Consider the following 21,071-nt stretch of genomic DNA (forward strand, 5'->3'; position numbering starts at 1 on the left):
TAGATGACTACTGCACTACCTCTGGTTTTAAAATCTTTTAACTTTGAAATGAACAGTACTTCACATCAGTTAAACATAGTGGTTCACATCTTATTTTGCTCTAACCTACTCACTAAATTCACTGAAGTGAGCTAAATGAGGATATCATTCTGCTCAAACACAGTCACATATTTCTCTGTCCAAGACTAGTGATTCAACATTTATAGCCAAAGCAGTTGGTGCAGTAACTGAATAAGCAGTATGTGACTCAGCCCTTGGACTGTAGGATCTTCATGGTAAGGTCGTGTTTTCCTTTATTGCATTACATTAACAGCTTTTTTTGTATACTAGTATTAAAATGTGAATAAGACATATCTAAATCCCCTTTCACTGGATATAGGTAATGTCATGCCAACAAATGTCATGCCAACAACATTGTTCACTCTGTGTATTTTTGCTAATAGATGGAGGAATTTGAGGAGATCATGGAGTGGCATATAGATGGTTGAAAATGTACTCCATGACTGTGTATCAAATTGCAGTCTTACCCAGAAGAGCTTGAGTTTTCATTTTCTCTCTCTCTCTCTTTTTTTTTTTTTCTCTTTTTTTTTTTTTTTTAATAAGATAACTAAGAGAAAGCTTCTAATTAAAAAGGGAATTATATATCAGGCTGATAACAAGGGCTGTCTTGCTAGTCTGACAACACGAACAATTCAAAAGTTAATCTCCGTGTTTCCATATATTTTGACAGAATCAGAAATATTACTGGTGATTTCTATTCACAGTCCCACAGAATAGTAGCTGCTGACAAACACCGACCTTTTCAGTGAAGGTCGTTACACCTGTAACCCTGTCCACAAGAATTGCTTGTACATTAGTTAGAGATTTCTAGTGACAACTTTAGGAGACTGTGCTTCTGCTTTCCACCTTGTAACTGATTTTCTCTATGTATCAATGAAAACTGTGTAAACTGCAATAAAACTTACATTGCATATACATATAGAGTGAGGGCTAATTTAATCTGTCTAAAATGCTGAGATTCTCAGACGAAGAGCAGTCACAATTCCTGAAAAATACCAAATCTTTAAAACCATTAAAAATAAGCAAAGAAATAGACAAGTTATGTTGCACACAGAAAACACTTCCATATTCATTTCTCCTGTTATATTTGTAGCCATATTCATCCAAAGACAAAATATGCAGTGTAAGTAATATTAGGGGTGCAACACTGACCTGGTGAATTAGAGGTCAGATTTACAAAGCTTTCCGTTCATAGAATCATAGAATCAATAGAACATCCCAGATTGGAAGGGATGCAAGAAGCTCAACAGGTCCAACTTCTGGCTCCACACAGGACCACCTGAAAATTTAATGATATGTCTGAGAGCATTGTCCAAATGTTCCTTCAACTCCATCAGGCTTGGTGCCATGAGCACATCTCTGGGGAGCCTGTTCCAGTGCCCAACCACCCTGCTAGTGAAAAACCTTTTCTTAGTATCAAACCTGAACCTCCCCTTTTGCAGCTTCATGTCATTCTCTTGGGTCCTATTGCTGGTCAACGGAGAGAAAAGATCAGTGGAGACTGGCAATCACAAGATAAGAAAGCATACCTTGTTCTTAGTTTGGGGTGGGAATGCTTACCTCTTCCCTTTGAGAAAACTGAGAAATAAAACAGTAAGGGTAATATTCAGTGAGAGACTTAGACACTCTAATTGTCTACACGTAGACAGTTATGTGGGCCAAATATCAAAGCTCCTGCAGTGGTCAGTGAAGACAGGGAATAGTCTAAGAAGCACAGAGAGTAATATAGGCCAGCGGCATCCTGGCTTGTGTCAGGAATAGTGTAGCCAGCAGGACCAGGGAGGTGATTGTCCACCTGTATGCTGCTCTGGTGAGGCCACAGCTCAACTACTGTGTTCAGCTTTGGGCTCCTCACTACAAGAAGGACATCGAGGCCCTGAAGCATGCCCAGAGAAGGGCTACAAAGCTGGTGAAGGGCCTGGAACACAAGTCCTGTGAGGAGCAGCTGAAATAGCTATGTTTCTTTAGTCTGGAGAAGGGGAGGCTCAGGGGAGACATTATTGCTCTCTACAAATACCTGAAAGGAAGTGATGGGGAGCTGGGGGGTCGGCCTCTTCTCACAAGTAACTAGTGACAGGACTAAAGGGAATGTACTCAAGTTGTGCCAGGGGAGGTTTATGTTGGAAATTAGGAGACATTTCTTCTCAGAAAGAGTACTCAGGCATTGGAACAGGTTGCTCAGGGAGGTGGTGGCATCACTGTCCCTGGGGGTGTTTAAGGAAGGGTTGGATGTGGTGCTTCAGGACATGGTTTAGTGGGTGACATTGGTAGTAAGGGGATGATTGGACTAGATGGTCTTGGAGATCTTTTCCAGCCCTAATGATTCTATGATTCAGCAGTCAGCTAGAAGAAGAATCATTTGTTTAAATACAACCTTCTGGTGCCTTGTGAAATGTTTTAGGGTACCTGACACAGCTGCAGTGTCTGAACAGATATGGCATAGTAAACATGGGAACCTTGCATGTCTGGATTGGCAGCCAGGTGGCAGCAAGTAAGGTATTAATGAAAACACGCATGCTTTGGTATATACATGGCTAAGTACATGGCTGATGCAGGTGAAATCAATCCCAACTTTTAATTCACAAAGTTGAGGTAAACTGTTTACAAGCTGCTGCTAGGCATTTTTAGTCATATAAAAATAAAAAAAAAAAATATTTAAATAATACTCGGTGAATATTGTACCCATTCAAATCTTGTAACTGCTTTGCCTACTAGTACAGGCATTTTCAAGTTCTGCTATGCCCAATAAATCCAGGTTACCATGTTACTGAATATTTAAGGAGTGAGTTTCAACAGCAGAAGATTTATGTTGCAATGACTAACTCAGCAAGAGGACGCTTGAGTTGGATTTGCATAAAAAAAAAAAGCCATTCCAGTTGTCTTACAGATTTGACACACAGGTTATGGTAATATACTTCCTGTTCCAGTTATAAAAAAACATCACTTATACATAATCAATTCAGAGTTTGGAATTAAATAAATAAATAAATAAATAAATAAAGGCAACTAACTGTACCATCCTACTCACAAAATATAGTTACCTTTCTGAATGCAACAGCCATAGTATTTCTGATAATATATATGCAATATGAAATTAAAAATATTATCCAGGTGCAGATTCTACATTGAAAAGAAATCAAGCACATGATGTTTAGTTCCTCTGAAATTATTCTTCAAATCCTTTTCCATCATTCACTGACACATGTGGAACATGTGAGTTTATAGTCTCCCTATCAAAAAGTTGCCTGTAGTCTACCCATAAGAATGTTTAAAGTTGGTTTTGAAACCTACTGAGATCCTGACCTCCATTATATTAACTGCTCCTCAGATTCTGAATACCTCTGGCATCAAAGTACAGAGTAAATATACTCTGACTCAAATGCATTAGTACACAGTCTGACAATTACGGAACCACATTGAAATCTGGGCAGAAAATAACAAATGGTAGAGCAAAACTACTCGAAAGCTACAATTATAGCAAGTGCAGAAGAACACATACATCAGCACCAATATTTATTTTTAGAAAGATAGGGAAGCTTCATACTATGCTTTTCTCAGTCAGCAAGCTGTTTAGTAGGGGCCCTAAGTCCAGCTGATCCAGTTAAATTTTCTCAGTGCTATACGTTGTCCTTATTCTACAGATTTCTTGTGAATTCTAGCTACTCAGAAAACACAGCACCTCACTGAAGTCACAAGTTATGGATATTTTTAGAACTTTTGAATTTGCAATATTTGCTGGACAAATTTTAATGATAAGTGTGTTAAGTTAACTTGACTGAAAGAGCTGAGAAATAAGTTTTTCTGAAACTCAATCAGATCTTATGTGTAAATAGGATATCAGTAATTCTGCAGATTAAGCTTTGCCATGGGATAAAACACCCAGTTACATCAAATTCGACTCCCACAAGTTTCTCTGGGAAAAAGTTTCTTTTTCACTTGCTTCAGATCTGAAGACACTACTTTCAGACCAGGAGGTTTTAATGCAAGTTGTAACTATGGGAACATGTAAAGAGCACAAAAAATATGCTTAATCTCCAGATGAGGGAGTATGTCCTAATTAGTTATGTCTGCTCTGATGTCTGGCTACCAGCTGACAGACACCACAGCTGATCTCTCTGAACCAATCCAAATTGGAAAAAGATTTGGGTTAGGGTCACTTTTTGAGTGGGCAAAGGTTGGGGCTGGTTGTTATTTAAACTGAACTAGTTCATTCATCTCTAGTTACCCATGTGTCAATACAATAGATTCCCTTAACATAATATGCCGTGGGCTAGAAACTTTCTGTTTTGTTTCTACCTGCACATTTTCAAGGGATGCTGCCAGAAAAGGAAGGCAATATGTCCTGGGACAAAGAGGAAGTTCTGGACATTTCTGGAAGAACTCCAGAGTACACTATGAGAACAGACACTTTGGACATAAAACCTTCAGGCTTTGTGCAGTTCAGGTCAGAGCTCAGATCAGCCACAGACAGTCAATCAGAAGCTTATTTGTATGCCTGTGAACAACATAGTCTACATAAGGATTTGGAAATTTTATACTTCAGATTCTTTGTCACTATTCTTGTGCTAATTTAGCTTTTAGGATGGACTGGAACTCACTTGCTCAGGGAGGTGGTGGCATCACTGTCCCTGGGGGTATTTAAGGAAGGGTTGGATGTGGTGCTTCAGGACATGGTTTAGTGGGTGACATTGGTAGTAAGGGGATGATTGGACTAGATGGTCTTGGAGGTCTTTTTCAACCTTAATGGTTCTATAATTCTATATAGCCAGAGAGACATAGGAAGTGTCTTCAAGAGTTGTAACTGTTCGGCAGCACTATTTGAAATAAAAAACAGAAGAAATTATCATTTCAGGATTCATCACATGAAAAGAACAGAGCACTTTTCCAGCAAAACATTTTAATTTTTGCATTGTCTGACTAGAATCACACTACTGAGTTCATAAAATACACACACACACACAAAATAATAAACAGTAAGTACAAAGCAGTATATCATATATGGCGCATTTAAAAATCTAGAAAGGATCCTTCATTTAAGACTTTTTTCACAGAGAGATGACTGGGTGGTATTGTTCTGCTACCTTTACTTACTCCTTCACATCTGTCCTCTTTCATGCTTTCCACCCTTCTCTCCCCTGAGCCAGTCAGTCCTTTTTTATCCCCCAGCATACGTGTAGGATGTGCATAAAGGATGTGCTACTGTCGTGGTTCCGCTCGAGTGGGCAGCCGAGCTCCACCACAGCCGCTCTCTCACTCCTCCTCCTCAAAGAGGAATGGGGAGAAAATATGTGAAAAGGGGCTCAAGGGTTGAGATAAGGACAAGAAAATCACGCAATAATTATTGTAACGGGCAAAACGGACTCGGCATAAGGAGATAGTAAGATTTATTGCCTATTACTAACAAGCGAGAGAAGTGAGAAAACAAAGGAAAAAGCAAACCAAAAGCACCTTCCCCCCCATTCACCCTCTTCCACCTCCTCCCCCCGAGCGGCGCAGGGGAACGGGGAATGGGGGTTATGGTCAGTCTACAGCACTTCTTCTCTGCCGCTCCTTCTCGGTCACTCTCATCCTCTGTGCTGTGGGGTCCCACCCACGGGATGCAGTCCTTGATGAACTGATCCGGCATGGGTTCCCACAGGCAGCAGCTCTTCCAGAACTGCTCCAGATATGGGTCCGTACCACAGGGTCCATCCCTCAGGAGAAAACTGCTCCAACCTGGCTCCCCTACGGGCAGCAGCTCCTGCCAGGTCACCTGCTCCTGCGTGGGCTCCTCTCCACGGGCTACAGGTCCGGCCCGGAATCTGCTCCGCCAGGGGTCTTCCACAGGCAGCAGCCTCCATCAGTGCAGGGCCACCTGCTCCACCGTGGTCTCCTCCACGGGCTGCAGCATGGAACCCTGCTCCACCGTGGTACTCCATGGGCTGCAGGGGGACATCCTGCTTCACCATGGTCCTCACCACAGGCCGCAGGGGACTTCTGCTCCGGCGCCTGGAGCACCTCTCCCCCTCCCTCTACACTGACCTTGGCACCTGCAAGGCTGTTCTCTCACTCCCTTGACTCTCCCGGCTCCTGTCTGGCGCAGCGTTTTTTTCCCTGTCTTAAATATGCTCTCACAGAGGCGCAAAACAACATCACTTATTGGCTCAGATCTGGAAAACAATGGGGCCCTTCCCAAACATGGGGCAGCTTCTAGATCTTTCTCACAGAAACCACCCCCTATGGCTCCCTGCTACCAAAACCTTGCCACATAAACCCACTACAGCTACCCATTATATAATCTTGTATACATATTTTAAAAGAAGTCTACCCTATTACGTTGCTGGCTACTTGCTTTCTAATACATAATTTGATTATCTTCTTCCGTCTTGTGTTGTTGGAGAAGGTAACGGGTCAACAATCAAAATTCTGAACATGTAGACCTTCTGGATTATCATCTGGCAAACGTTACAAATTTTTCCCTTCATTATTATTTTCTATCCGTTTCATGGACTTAGAGTACTACATACTGGTTCCACTGATTAAAAATTACAGGATGGGGAGAGATCTGATGAAAATATTCACTGTTAAGTTGCTCAGAATGTTATGTCTGTGAGAAAACACATATTTTTCATTGCTAACAGATGCAGCTCAGACCACATCCAAACAACTACATATAACATACAGATACACACCTATGTTACACACAATGTATGTGCACATGAGCATGTATCCTGTATTATTTTAAATTCACCTTTCACTTTATCACCATAAAAAACAACCGATGAACAGTACAGAGGTTGCAACATTTTGGTGTGCAGATGTCTGGTATATCCATGTGGCAAAGAGTAATGCCATGACAGCAAAATAGGACACAATAATAAATGACATTTGAAGATTTCTTTTTATCTGTGCTAGAACTCCTACACTGGTACTAGAATACTAGTACTCAAGACACACTTCAGCTGCTGATAATGCTACTGAAAAGAATATCGGCTTCTGTTTTTAACTTGAAACTAATATGCTAGTTCTATATTGCAATGTCACTTCACAGTTAAATGCTTCAATTTCTACATATGAAAAATGAGGAATAATGATACTGACCTTTGTAAAGCACTTTGAAACCTAAGGAGAAAAAAAAAAAAAAAAAAAAAAAAAAGAGCTACAAGAAAAGCTGGCATTGTTATTATTTTTCTCTTACCATCTGTGGAGAGAAAAAGAATGAAAGTTGATATAACAGAATCAAAGAAGTAGATGTGTTTTGACAACCTCTTATAAGATAGAATTGTCTGGATGGAGAGAGGTATTTGCATGGAATGCTTTGCTAATTTTCAAGAACAAAGACTACCAAATATGAAAAACAAGAGTTTATACTTCACATCGCTGACATGTTTAAGGTCTGAATTGAAAGAGGGGTTGTAGTTCTGTTAACATTCTATTTTTGTTTGGTAGTTTTATCCAACTGTAATAGACATGTAACTAGATTTTGGCTTCTGAAGTCCTCCTACGTGCATGTCAAGATTTGAGACCTGATTTTCCTGTTTAAATTGGGCAGCCATCCTGGAAACCATAATAAGATGCAGCACTGTTGACAGACTTTCTCATGGAAAGTAGAATAAAATATTATAGAAATATGCTATATGCTTGCTATATGCAGAGATGTGGTAGAAAGATTCAGTGCCTCTCAAAAGCCCATGAATGCTGCCACTCTCCTACTTTTAGATAATCTTTTCAGTCCTTTGTTATTATTTCATATGCTTGGTTTCTTTTTACTAACTGCTTCTATCAAAAAGTTGTCACTTTGTCCAAGTTAGTCATCCAGACTCATGAGCAAGTGCTAAGAAAATATGGTAGACTACATGGACCAACCTGTCTTATATCTATCTCTCTGAACGGGTTAAAATGTCCTCTCAAAAGCATCTTTTCTTTTCATTGACTACTGAGGATGCCAAACTGCCAACCTCAGGCTAAATGCCTAGATGTTTGATCGCTAAAGTTAGGTGAGAAAAAATCCACTTCCAGTTGCACATAATAACATCAAGATCTTCACAGAAAACAGAGAAGAAGGGTCCTGGCCTCCAGTCTGGGAGCTCAAATCAAAGAGATGGACATACCAGAGTCTAGGACTACAAATCAAATGGATGTAGAAGAGAAGTGAGGGTATACCAGGAAGGGCAATCGTTATAGAAATAACAGAACACAATTACTTATTTTAGGCACCCATCTGGTTAGGTGTGTTGTTTCATTTAAATGATGTGTAAACTCACTCACTTAATGGCCCTCATTTATAAATTTATACATGTCATGTGAGCACTACAAAACACACGGTTTTAATTTTAAAACCTAAAGCACAAGTAGCAGACCTCACCTTTGCTGGATGCTGTCGGGTGTCAAAATCAAAAAGTTCAGCTTGTGCCCCTTCCAAGGAAATATAATACATACGCATCTGTGCACCCTGAGGTCTGTGCACAGCTGCACAATGTTTTATGAGATGTTGCAGTGGCTTCTGCTAGACTTCCTGACGTAAAACTACAAACAATCAAACCCTCCTTCCCCCACACCACACTCTCTCAAGCAAATGCTTGAGAAAAGAGATTTTTTAAGCCAACTGTATCCTTTAAACACTTTTGCTCTCAAGAGCAGAAGTTATCTCAGTATTTACAGAAGGAGATCATGATCTTGGGTATTTCAGCTTTAAGTAGAAAGAAGTCACACTTCTTAGTCTTGGTTCTAAAACAAAAGTTTCTCTCAATAAATCCTAAATCAACCTTAGAAGGCAGAAATAAATATGCTCCATCAAGCATAAAAGTGAGAGCTAACATTTAAAATTTGCACACTTCCATCTCAGCCACCCAAGAGAGAAATGATTCTGAATTAACAAGAAAAATGCAACCCTGAAAATTTATATCTTTGCATTTACACCAGGACAACTGTGAAAAAGTACAATGCCCTGGCACTCTGCTTTCTTATAGTCTAGCTTTTTCACTCATCTTGTATCCTTTTCTAACTAAAACTAACTAGATTTATAACTAGAATAAAATAAAATAGAATATAATCTTTTTTTTTTCTATTAAAATGTAAAAATGCAAATTTCATAAACCAATATATTTTTAAATTGGTGTTGATTCCTAAAAATGTTTTGTTTAACTCTAAAGACTCCATTTTGACATTTTCAGAACAAAAGGTTTTGATTTAAAAATGATGTTTTGTTCTTATAAGTGGTTTCAACTTCACTAAAGAAAGAATAAAGACACAAGTAAAACATTACACAAAATTAAATATTTGTGAATTTGTAGTTTACCAAAAAAATTGAAATCTCCCTAATCAAATCAAACTAAAGTGACTTCAAATTCTTTTTTTTTTTTTTTTTCTTTTGATTGGGAAAAAAATGATAAAAGATCAGACAATCTCTCAACTACTTCTAACCTGACCCCAGAAAAAAGCAGGATATACATTAAGAGCTAAAGCTCTTTCATTATTTATTTATCTGTTTTCAGAAAATGATTGTGAAGATGTCAGTACAATATTTTCAACATCCTAGAGCAGTGTAAATATATTAGATATGAAACTAGTTACCATCATGACCGCTATGAGTCCCCTTCATATCGACAAGTTCATATTTTTCAAAACTAATGCATTGCTTATTATATTTATTATCATGTAAGAAATGAAGTATTTATATACAACAATAGGTAGACTGGGTGCATCAATAAGGAACTCCTTTTATCATAATCACAATTTCAGCCATTAGACATCAGATACACCAAATGATCAGTCTTTTACCCATTTCACAGTGTAATGGCTTGTTTGTCTGGGATTTCAAAAAAGAAAAATATGCAAACTCGACTGCAATTCAGTGAGAACTGAGTACCTAACTCCATCAGCCACTCCTGAAAATTCAAGCTATAGTGGTCTCATATAGTCATATGCATTTTTACTTGGCAGTGTCTAGAGTAATAGACTTCTAGATGGAAATCCTTTGCTGGTGGCCCTTCTCTGAGCAGACAGCAGAAAACAAAACAAACAAAACAAAATAAAATAAAATAAAATAAAATAAAATAAAATAAAATAAAATAAAATAAAATAAATAAAGACTACCATGAATGACATTCCTTCCAGTATAAGCTCACCTAGCACAGTTACTCTGTAAAACTTGATGCACGCACAAAGTCATGGTGGCGTCTTGCTATACAACTGTTCAACAGCCTTGCTCTAAGGGATATATGATCACTCTTTTCATATGTTACCCTGGAAACAATTTGTCTCTTGGCAGACATTGCATACTTATACAGGAAACTAAATTTAAATCCTTAGGCATAACATCTTGGTCATGCCTGCCCTTTTGTTTGAACTCCTTTAATAAAACTCTTGCCCTCACACTTGGCTGTACTAAATCCAAGTATGATCTTTGCTTCCTCCTCATTATTAGTTCAGAGGGAACACTCTAGTATTTGTATGCAGGGTTATCCATTACCTAAAAGGAAAACGTGCCAACTTGGAGCTCTGTTCATTGACTTACATGATGTTTACCCAAGGATTTTCATGCAACTGGCTTATAATGGCCATATAATTTGCCTCTTCTGAACAGTTTTACTGAACTGGTATTCATCATCTGACTTCTCAGCATACAACAGGTGAGTCAGTTCATAGGTGGCTTGGGAATAAACAACGGAACAAGGTGGAGCATTTAAAAAAAGAGAGAGAACTAGGCAAATAGGACTGGTGCAATCAATCAAAAATATGATTCTTAAATGAGTAGCTTGAGAGGGGGGTGACGACAAATGAATGGAAATGTTATGTACACAAGTTAGCCTCATACCTGGCTGAATATAGTGCAACTGGAAATTTTGGAAAGAAATATCTGCCCACCTGCCTGGTTTCCTGGCCAGCAAGAGAAGCACTTTCCAAACAGATGAGAGATGAAGGCAGTTTTCCGTTTTTGCACACCAATGCAGGAATCCCCTGAAGAGAAAATAAGAGAGAAATCATCCTGTTATTCCACAATACACATAAGCTTGAACTCACATTATGTTTTCCATCAGCTACCACTTCTCAAACACCTACAGAGTGTCAGAGGTTGTGCACATCTTAGGATCCCACATTATCCTTTAATGATGGCAAACCGCCAAAATTTGTCTCCAAATGAGCATGGTTAAGATCTCACAGGCCTTCTGGGGGAGCTGAGACCTCCCACATTAATAAAGAGTTTGGGGGATTATTTTTTCCCCTCTTGCCTTTTTTTTTTTTCTTTTTTTTTTTTTTTTAATTGATGTTGAAACAATTCAATTGGCCCTGGAAGCACATGCAAAGGGAGACAAAACTGGATACAATACTCAGAAGGATGGCATAAGCATTTAACAATACATCTCAGACTTAACTCTACTTATGAGGTAGGTGCTGGCAGAGGACTGTGAGGAATTATGTAGTGTTCCCTCCCTCCTTTTTTTCTTCATAAAATAGCCTGTGAGGCAGAGAGTTCCTGAGACATGAGCAATGTTTATGTTGGGAATGGACAAGCTTTAGCAGTGGGGGGAAAAACAATTTTCAAAATTTACTTTTCACCACTGTATAACACCTTGAAAATATTTTGGCAAAAAAAGCCAGGTGTTGTGCAGTTCCAGGATTCTATTAGAGGTTCACCCTTTTTGGCTAGTGTCATAGAATATGCTACCAGCATATTAGAAGAAATATGAATAGATCTAGTCAAACTGTTTAACACTGTAAGCAGGAAAAGACAGAGTGTATGTGAACTTTCTTTGTGTCTTGTTTAAAGCATTATTAAGCATGAATTAAGGAAATTGAACCTTATTTTACAAATTCATCACAAATTAGGTTTCTGTTGTGCTGATTGTTTTTCAAAGACATGCCAGGATGAATTTACTTTATCTCAATATTTACCACAAGTAAAAGAGACATAAAAAAGATGACATAAAAATATTCCACCACCAATCTACAGGTCACAATCAGGAAAATTATGCCATGCAGATGGTTTCACAAAAATGTGATAATGAGGAACTGCATGCAGAGATCTCAAATAACACTTTAATGCTACAAATACAAACATTTTCTTCTCAGAAGTATGCTCTATCTTCCTCATGTACATACTAGCTACTATTCCACAGACGTCAAAGGAATCATTTTTCCTGAATTATAAAAATAAAACTAAATGTCAGACCTGGTCAAAAGCATACTCATAGAACCAGATTCACTGATATGCTTCAGTGGCTTTATATTACCACAGTGAGACAAGACAGCCATAAAAATAGATTAACTAATGTAAGGCTGCTGTGTGTTACCAGATAAGTACATAGCAGCTGGAACATTGCAGAGCTTTACCGTTTCTACCTTCTCACCTTTCTGACTTTCTCATCAAAGATTAGTATTAGTTCCAGATGCAGTGAAAATACATGGAAAATAAATATTAGAAGAAAGAAAAACTAAGTATACTACAGCATTAACCCAAACAGGTCATAACTTCTCTTTCTTAAATTAGTATGTTGGAGATTCAGTGCAGGGTGCAAAGTCCACAAGGAAGGTCATTGAAGGCTTATGAATTTACCCATACTGTGGGTAAATTCCCCTGCTATGATTTTTAAATTCACTACAACTAGATTTCTTTCTGTGAAAAGACAGCAATATTGAATTATTTCTTATTAATAACATCATCCTATTCTCAACTCTGAAAGCAGGAGCTGCTGAGAACCAGTACATGAAGTCTAGGCTAGGAACTTAATTGATCACAAATATTGAAAATATATCCATAAATTTTAGATCCACCATCCTTCGTGTATGTCAGATGGAGGTGACTCCATTGTGCATAGTCATTGTTGTATGAAATACATACAGATCTATAAAACACTCGGAAAACCGTTTCTTACTTTATAAGATGGTATAAGTTTTTTATTTATGGTGTAAGTAATCTCACAGTGGAATGAGTAAAATTATTTTTAAAATGTAAAATTTCAAATATTATAAATAAAGTGGGAAAATACATGTAACCTTTTCACAGATTCATTTACCCTTCATTAGAGAAGTAGAAAATTTGTAATATGAACTTTTAAAATGAGGGGGAAAAATCTTAAAATTCTATGTATAAGTTTGCTTTCTCATACAAATTCATGTTATACTGAAGTAAGGTTTCAGACTGAATTCTGAAACAGTTGGAAAAGGGCAGAAAGAATTTCCTTAAACAAACTTAAACAAGATAGAATTTCCTAGCAGTGAGAATGATTAAATATTGGAACAATTTGCTTGTATTGGCCTATCTGTAAGAAAAGATGGGAGATGGCTTGCAGCCAGTGTGCAAAGAGAACAGAATATCTGACTGAACACTGTGCTATGAATCTTTCTGGTGTGGGAATTTGCGGATCTGAAGTCCTCTGTCCATCCCTTACCTTTTATGCTATGAATAGTCATAATGCTTGCTACTCCATAATAAGATAATAAGACAGAACATACCTTCAGTGAGTTGGAGGACTACAATGAATTAGGAGAAGTCAATGACAAGCTGAATAACAAAGTTTCTTTTTAGAGGGAACTTGATACACTTGAGGACCAGGCCAACAGAAATCTCATGAAATACAATAAAGAGAAGTGCAGTCTGCACCTGGGATGGAACTCCATGCTTTAGCACAAACTGGGAACTGGCTTGAATAGTAGCCCTGCTGAGAAGGTAGAAACCCTACCAAATCTGAGTCCATGGTGTATACTCTCATCATGAACAATGCAAAATGTATACTTGGCTTCATTAGAAGGAATCACAGAATCACAGAATTTCTAGGTTGGAAGAGACCTCAAGATCATCGAGTCCAGCCTCTGACCTAACACTAGCAGTCCCCACTAAACCATATCCCTAAGCTCTACATCTAAACGTCTTTTGAAGACTTCCGGGGATGGTGACTCCACCACTTCCCTGGGCAGCCTGTTCCAATGCCTAACAACCCTTTCAGTAAAGAAGTTCTTCCTAACATCTAACCTAAAACTCCCCTGGCTCAACTTAAGCCCATTCCCCCTCGTCCTGTCACCAGGCACGTGGGAGAACAGACCAACCCCCACCTCGCTACAGCCTCCCTTGAGGTACCTATAGAGAGCGAATGTTGTTAGAGAATCTAAGCAAGTCACTATATCCTTCCATTTGGCACTGGTGAGACTCTACTTGGCACACTGTGTCCTTTTTTGAGCCCCCCAATACCTGTTTGAGGCAAGACCCTCCAGAGACAGAGTTGTGATTACATATTTCATGTAACAATTCTTAAGGGAATAGCTGCTTGGACTGGAGATACAGAGATCTAATGTCTTGGGATAAACAGCAGGTCCAGATGAAACAATTTTGTCTCTTCTGTCCTTAATTTCAATAAAATCTAAAATAACCAGCTCTATGAAGTCAGTTTGTTTCACTGATGGTTTTGGCAGAACTTCTCTCTCACCATTTTGCCAGGAAACATGGCAGAGTAAAATGACTGTTGGACAGTCACAGCTTTAGGCCTTATGACTCTGAGGGATGAATGCCAAGGCAATCAGCATGCTGGGGAAGTTGCACACTTCACAAACTCTGCAGCATTACATGACCCTGCAAAGGGGAAAACTTGTGAAGTTACAGGAGAAAAAAAGACAGGGAAGGAAGGAGCTACAGAGCAGTCAGTCCTACCATCTCATCTGTACTGGACTCCTAGTGCCTATATTTCATTTGAGCATAAGTTATCTGAACAGATATTCTGAAGACAGCAATACATGAAGAAAAATTGAATGATGGTAACTCCCCACTTCCCTAGCAACGATGTGACAGGGGATCCCGCAAAGCACCCAACCCCATCTAACTGTGCACCTTCTCTTGTCTTACCTTATCTTGCTCTGTTTTGTCTTATTTCATCTTGCTTTGTCTTTATGTTATCTTATCAAGACACTCCTGCCTGAGTTAACTAACAATAGTCCAATCCTAATTTTTCCACCAGATTTTCCAGTCTGTATTAAATTTACCACTCATGGATGAATAATCTGTTATCCTTCTGCAACAAATTAATTGCAGGCTGCTACAAAATGAGTGATGTGGGTACAAATTCTGTGAGACTCTGCTATATAAAATTCAATATAGCCTTTGCTGTTGGGATAATCCTGTGCCAATTAATTTGGCAAAAAAATACAAAACATGTATACACAACATGGGAAACTTTCAGGTCAGTACTGACAGCTGCATATTTATTTATTTTTCAAAAATCTTGAAAAGATATAAGAAAGGATTATTCTGAAGTATTCCTGCTACCCTGTGTAATTTATAAACTGCCTTGGGTTCAACATATGTAGCATTTTTCAAGGATAAATGTAAATAACTGCTTCTGATTGCTTTCAGAACTGTACCCAGCTCATCACTGTAATCCTAGAGCAAAATATCTGTCCATTATTAAAAAAATTAAACAAAAATCCACAGACTTATGCATGTCATGCTCTGTTAACCTGGCTTTGTGGTCTGCACATATGGTGGGTGAAGGAGCGGAACAGCTATGATATAATTAAGATTCAGTCCTGCAAATAACTGCATGAGATTAATGATTGCTATTTTCAGGGATGCATATATTGAGGTCTATACTATTGCTGCAGTTCATAAACATTCATTGAAGCTGAGTTATCTTCAAACTAACTCATTTTGTACTGCTAGGAGTGCAATTATCTTAGTACAGAACAAAGTATGGGTAAGTTCCATGACTTTCAAAGACATTTACCCATGTTCTTTGTGAGTTTTGCACCCTGCACTGAATCTTCAGCTACCTTTCTAGCTAATTTTCTAGAATTGTGTAAGCTAATTTATTTAGAAATGGCTCACGTCTACATGGATAATTTACAGACACAGTACAGAATAATCCACAGGCAGTGAGAACTAATTAATGCAATTAAAGTTTTGCAATAGTGTGCCCATAAAAATGTCTTTACACAGAGATATGGACCTCTTTTGTGGACAGATTCCAGCAACTAGTACAGCTGAGGTGTTGAAGAACATGACTTCTTGGACTGGAGGAAGATGTATTCTGAGATGCTTCAGAAACTGTGGTTACTCTCCACTTAGCATAAAGCTGTGTGTTGTGAATTTGCAGCTTTGGTTGAAATCAGCAGGAGTTGCATGTGTGTAAGGGAAGAATTTGGCCCATTAGGACCTAATGTGGTGCATCAAAGGAAGATAGAGCTGGCATCTTTAGGAAAACCTTCTAATATTCACATGCAACTGTGCACTGTGGGTGGCATTGAGCTGGGTATGAATTGGTTGGAGCATAGACAGGAACCAGAGCAACTGCAGCTAAGAGGAGGTCTGCAGACCACCCCCAGGATGCCATAAGACCACCGGTTTCCTTCAGAAAGGGGAAGGAATCTAGAGTAAATGGAGACTACAGGCAGTACAGTGTCTTGCAACAGAAAACAATTTACTGTTACCAATGGGAACTGAAGCTGGATAGAGAGGCTGAGTGTCATTGTTTGTTCATAATCAGCTCCTGCAACCTTGATGAGAAAATATTCAGTTGAACAAATTTGGTGAAATACTGAGAATGTACAGCTTGGGCAGGACAGGGTCTCAGATTCTAGCCTACTCAATTCATTAGAGTTTTTGTACAAGCATTTGAAGATACTATCTTGTTATTATGAAAAACACATAGTGCAGTCTGATGTTATAATTTATTCCTAGTTTATAATACACAGGTGTATGTACACATGCATACTGAGTTATCTGATGGTTTGTATTTGGTTTGAGACTGGTTGCTCCCCTCATGGTCACAGCTAACAGATTAAAGCTCCATATCTAAATCTAATACGTTGTGTTTACAAATTGTTGATACACCGCTTTCTACACTATGAGTTCTGGTTTCTCCTTTCTTATGTGTGTGGGCTATTCCACATCCCTCATTACTCCTCATATTCATCGTGCCAGACCCCTCTCATGCTGGCAGCAACAGCATGTGTACTTTGGTGATTTATAATACTGGGCTCCTTGGGGAAGAGTATGTTTCACTGGTAGTAAAAGGGGTTGTTGTGCAGGTGGAAGCTTGTTTAAACAAATCTGAAGTTGGGGTGTAATAGAGGTTGGTAGCTTAACATAAGCTCTGAATGTCCAGAAAACTTATGTTATTTTACACACCAGAAACCCACCTGAGCTCTTCATTTCAGAGATTTCCATCAGCTGAAAGGAAAAAATAAAATATTACTGGAGTAAATCTAAAATGAAAATAAAATGTTCTACTATATCAGGCCGTGGGTGACATGCAAAATAATTGTCAGCAAGGTTAACAAATAAATTAATTGTGTTTTTACAGCTCAGTGAGGTCTTTGTTTTTACTTCCAGCTTCCTGAAAACAAATTTCAGATATAAAAAATGTTTCCCCAGATCCTGTCATTCTATAAAATACTGAAGTTGTAAGAAGGAGAAAAAAGAGTTTAAGAGGTTTGGTAGATAAGTCTCAAAAGTTGCCTACTAAATATTTTTCATCGAGTAATATATTCCCCAAATAGTGCTATTATCTATAAATATGATTTTCTATTCAGGCAGTTGAATTGAAAGGTTCAGAGTGCAAGCTTGGTTCAGAAAATCATCTAAAAATCTGAATGTTTATTGAAATTATTTGAAGCTATCAAATCTCCAGTTTGAACTGGCAATCATCTGAAAACCAGCATTTTGTGTGAGATTTCTGGCACTCACCTTTCAGGTGCTCGCCAGAAACATCATTTTTGTGGTGTTACAGTTTCAGACCTTGATGGCAGTTACAATTGTCAAAATAAAAACCCTCTCTCTACTTGTTCCAGGACTTCGAAAATATTTGGTTGCAGCTTGGTTCTGAAAGTGTGAAAAGGTTGAGGACAAGGTTTTTAATTTCCTTTCTCTTTTCTTTCCCCCTCTCTCTCTCTTTTTTCTTTTTCTTTTTTTTTTTATTCTGATTCCTTTTGTCTCTTTTGAATCAATTCATTACCTCAGATGAAATGTTTCAGTAAGGATATGACCCTAAATTTGTTAGACCTTGTAGTTCTGACTCTTCAGAACATCAGACCTATAAAGCAGCTGTTACAGTAGTTTATTTCTTTGTCGTCAGCTTTGTCTGTTGAAAATTAAAGCATTTTCCTCATCTTGATGTGTGGCATATCTGACTGTGAAATGCCTCACCATCTGTTTTAGGGCCTGTAGAACTTAGCAGGGAATGTGAATACCATTGTAAGAAGCTTCCAGTATTTGTTTTATTTAATTTCAGATACAAAATAACTACATATATTCTTGATACAGAGCTTATTCTCACCCTCCCTCTCTCTTTTTTTTTTTTTTTTTAATATAAACCACTTTACATTGAAAAATAGATTTCATATCCTATCTTCTCAGGCTCCAGGAAAAATAAGATTTTTTTTTTTTTGATGGTTCACAGACACTAATCTTTGTTGTAAGACAAGGCTCAATTTTCTTTCATTTAGCTGCTTAAAACATATATTTAGCTGAAGCTAGCCATGTCTGTCCCTTCTGCTGACTACAGACAGATCCCACCCAACCCTAAGCTTGTAGAAAGATGATGTTTGGCAGTTTGAACCTCAAAGTTTCATCCATTTCATTGGAAGGAAGGAGTAGGTCTGTTGTACCTCCAGAAAGCTTCCTCTGATCTCAGGAATAGGTTCCACAGCTTGGAGCTCAGGTCAGCGGTTGAGTCTGTGCAGTCAAAAAGAAAGGTTTTAGAATAAACTCAGTTAACTGACAAGTTAAGGCTCAGTTAATTAATGGGCTTACATCTGTTGGTACAGGGAGATGTTTATTACAGTAGACCTGTTTTTTCCCTCGAGGGAAAAAATAACTGCCAAAATCACTTTTGGGGTTATTATTACTTATCTGGGTCTTAATGTTGCTATCTGGAATAGGAGCACCTTCTGTGTCTTACTAAATGGAAAAAGCCATGATTCTTTTAGAAAAAACTGTTGCAACGTTATCAAATTAAAACCTCCTGAGTCTATAGGTGCAGTACTTTCAAGCATGTCCAACGTCATGTAAAAACTTGTGTCTCTTCAATACTCCTTTCTATCATGTATTTATTTTTTCTCAGTATATCACAGTTAGCATCTGTTCTTATTTCTAAGCTTACTGGGAAAATGCCTGCACAAACAAACTCAGACAGGAAGAAATTTGTGTCTCAGTTTAGGTATCTCTCTTATACAGACTGTGGGTTTCTTCACAATTTAAACTGTGACAGGTAAAATTTTGCATCCTGCTCAAAAGTTTTCACTAGCAGTCCCATGATTTTAATTTTTATTTATTTTATTAATTTTTTTTAAGCAAGTTCTGACATAGTGTTCTGTTAACTTTCACAACTTTGCCACAAACCTGGCTGCTGACTATTCTTGCTTATGAAACCAACTGTGAAACTTAAATCTTTAAACAATTACTGAAGTCTTGGGGTTATAGTGATTCCACATCAGTTAAACTAATTACTTATAAGACATATCACCAGACTTGGCTGCTAGTAAGAATTTCTCTAGTAATGTACAATTTTTCATATACAGAACTGAAGATAATTATTCATCCATTATCTCTGACTTCAAGTTTGTTTGCAACCTTTTGCAAAGCTTTTTTACCTTTAGTTTAACCACTGAGGGCTACTTGGCACTCTCTAAAATCCCTAAGTCTCCTTTCTGCCTCTGGTGCACTATGGCCTTGAAGTTAAACTTTTCCCCTTAAAGCACAGTTCAGATTTGCACTGACTCCCAAAAGAAAATGAATAAATATCTCAAAGATTAGGACTCATTTGTAAAATAAAGAGCATATAGCCAGTTCTTAAACAATATCCATACAATGGGTTTAAGTGTTGCCTTTAGGTTAACAGTTCATCATCATCAAATAATAGTCCAAAAATCACATTTGAGGTGATGTTTTTTGAGAATATTAACAGCAATTGTCCTTTGCACAGTACAGTTTCTAGAGGTCTCATGGCCCACTATTCAAAAACTTGGCAATCCAACAAGAAATCATCAGTCCTCAAAAGTTTTCTTATTTCATGACACTGAGATATTTGAAGATTTCCAAATATTATTTTGGAAAAAAATGGCATTCTGGACACAAGCTTGTTGACATTTCATGCCTGTTAAACCTACAGGTTATGGAACTTACAGTGTAAGAAACTTTTTTTTTTTAGCTAAGTGATATGAAGAAAAAAAATTTGCACATTCTCTATTAAGAAGGGAAGAAGGGAAGAAGGGAAGAAGGGAAGAAGGAAGGAAGGAAGGAAGGAAGGAAGGAAGGAAGGAAGGAAGGAAGGAAGGAAGGAAGGAAGGAAGGAAGGAAGGAAGGAAAAGAAAGAAAGAAAGAAAGAAAGAAAGAAAGAAAGAAAGAAAGAAAGAAAGAAAGAAAGAAAGAAAGAAAGAAAGAAAGAAAGAAAGAAAGAAAGAAAAAGAAAAGGAGAGAGAGTGCTGTCAACATCTTATAACTATCATTATGTATTGTCTGGGGCCAAAAATTAAAAGTCCATTTGTCTTATTGTAGACATGAAAATGTCTCAGTAAGTTGAATGATAAAGTAGCTTGTCAATATTCTGTCAGTCCTTACTTAGAAGAACACCAATATAAGTTTTCTAGAATGGGTAGTGGTTATAAGCATAAGGACTTCAGCATTTGGCAATCAAGAAAATATTTCCTAAGCAAAACCTGAGTACAGGATTCAGAATTTGTTTTAAGATTGTTTAACACTGAGGCATTGTTTTAATTTTCCACATATGCAGAATTTGGCAGAAAGTAGTGAATGTTTTTTGTTTGACATCTGCTGACCTCATTTAATAATTGTTATTAATTCTTCCATTGAAACTTCATTAGAATCATATCACTTTCACGGGGCCATATGAATGCCCTCTGGTGGCTGGATTGACACTTTAATATTTGCCAATAATATCTGGTCAGAAAAAATATAGATGTATTCGTTATTGCCCTATTCACATGAATAATTATTAATTTTACCTAAAGATTCCAATCAGAGATATTCAATTTTTGATACAAGGATACTAAATTCAACCTGAGGGTGAAATAGATGTGTTTGCTGT

The sequence above is a fragment of the Netta rufina genome (assembly GCF_964035555.1).
Source record: "Netta rufina genome assembly, chromosome: 3".
In the NCBI taxonomy this organism is placed as follows: Eukaryota; Metazoa; Chordata; class Aves; order Anseriformes; family Anatidae; genus Netta; species Netta rufina.